This window comes from Octodon degus, unplaced genomic scaffold, assembly GCF_000260255.1.
Source record: "Octodon degus isolate 3935 unplaced genomic scaffold, OctDeg1.0 scaffold00088, whole genome shotgun sequence".
NCBI lineage: Eukaryota > Metazoa > Chordata > Mammalia > Rodentia > Octodontidae > Octodon > Octodon degus.
In genome coordinates this window covers 3,175,673-3,177,852 of record NW_004524664.1, presented here as the reverse complement: position 1 = coordinate 3,177,852, position 2,180 = coordinate 3,175,673, and positions in this window count along the sequence as shown.

The following is a 2,180-nucleotide window of genomic DNA, read 5'->3' as shown; positions in this document are numbered from 1 at the left end:
TCTATATCTTTCTGCAGCTGTTTCTTTATTTCAGAAGCCATTGATTCATTGCTTTCAGCTGTGTGATTTCCAATTTGTTCTGTATTAGTGTCCTCTGCACTTTTTACTGGTGGGTTTGGGTTCTGAGGTTCCATTTTGTTCCTTCTCATCATTTTGTGTAGCGCCGTCTTCTGACCTTTGTTGTAGAACTTAGCACATACTGAAGTTCATGTGGAGATCTACAAAGTTTGTGTTTAGCCAGCTGTGCTTGACTTGGGTCTGGCTGCTGTGTTCAGCTCTTTCCTGCTGTTTTCCTTGAGGGTGAACCTGTTGTGCCTCTGTGGCAAGATGTTCTGCTCCTGGACTAGCTGGGTGGTTCTATCCTCTACACTGTCTTCTGGGATTGTAGCTGCAGCATTACACCCCAGGCATGTAAGCCAGGCTTGAGCTGAGCCTGGAGGGGACAAGGTGGTGTAGGGGGAGAGGCAGCTCTCCCACACCCTCACTGGGTCTGGGCTAGGACTGGGTCTGGGTGTTCCCCAGATTGAGACAGAAATTTCTACTCAGTGGGTGGGGTGGGGGAGTTGCTGCGGAGTGGTGGGGGGCGTCCCAAGTGGGTGGCAGACGATCTCACCCACCCTGCATCTGGGATGGGGCTAGGAGTCAGTTCTGCCTTTGCAGGTTAGCTGGAAGCTCTCCCACACACCCGACCTGGGCTAGGACTGGGTGTAGTTATTAATACTTTTACTGCAGTGTTGTTTTTAGGTTGGTTTCCCTGGATATGTTTTTGTATTTGATTCTTCAGTTTAGATGCTATGAGTTCAGAGTTTTCATTTTTCATTTTGGAAGTTAATTCTCCTCTGAATTCCTCTATATCTTTCTTCTATTGTTTACTTACTTTTGATGCTATTAATTCATACATTTCAGCTAAGCTAGTATCCTCTGAATTTGTTGTGTGTGGGCTTTGGCTTTCTTCCATGTTTCTGCATTTGATTCTTTACTGAAGATGCTATTATTTCAGGGATTTCTTTTTTAATTTCCAATCTGAGTTCTTCTATATCTTTCTGAAGTTGTTTTCTTTATTTCAGAAGCTCTTGATTCTTGATTTGAGCTCTGTGACTCCCTGTTCTTTCTGTGCTAGTGTCTTCTGCACTTGTTGTGCTTGGGCTTGGGGTCTAAGATTGCATTTTGCTCCTTCTTGTTTTCATTTTGTATATCAATGTCCTCTGACCTTTGTTGTAGAGTTTGCATGTACTTCTATTCTTAGTACCAAGCAAAATTCAGTGCAGATACAAAGCTTGAATTTATCCAGTTGTGTCATGCTTGGGTCTGGGTGCTGTGCTCAGCTCCTTCCTGCTGCAGCCCTTTGTAGTGACCACATTATGCCCCTCTGGCCAGATGTCCTGCTCCTGGACTAGCTGGTTGGTTCTGTCCCCTACTGTCTCTGCAGGGACTGCAATTACAGAATTTCACCCCAGCCCTGTATGCCAGGCCTGAGCTGAGTCTGAAGGGGACAAGGGGGAGTAAGGGAGAGGATAAGCTCTCCAGCACACTCACAGAGCCTGGGCTAGGGATGGATCTTGAAATCTGGAGAAAGGGCAGTTCTTACTCACTGAGTGGGCATGGTGGGGGTTGTGTGGTTGTGATGGTCAGGTCCCAAGGGTGTGGAAGAGGGTCTCACTCATGCTGCACCTGTGTTTGGACTGACAGGTCCCGTGGGTGCAGGGTAGTTGGAAGCTCTCTCACACCTCAGTTCCTTACTAACATCCCTGTACACAGTCATTTATACATAATTTTTGTTGCATGATTTTGCAAATGTCATTAAAGCAAAAGAGCAGATTGCAAATTATCTTTCACTGATGCTTATTTTGGTATTGTATCCTATTTCTCGAATTAAATATAAATCTATGTGACTGAAGTCATTTTGACTGAATTTGGATTAGGTGTTGTACTTTGAAGTATGCTGTGCAATCAGCATGTCAAGTTGGAACTGTGATATTAAATTACAATTTCTGTATCTTAAGTAGATACAAGCTTAGTTATATTTTATTTTTTCCCCATTATTCCATTTTGGCAAGGAAAGATGTGTTAGGCAGCAGACATCATCTATTGTACTTTACCCAAATATTTAAATTCATTGGTCTTACATTGTGCCAGAACATTTTTAAGGTTATATTTTCTGAGATAATATTAATAATTTA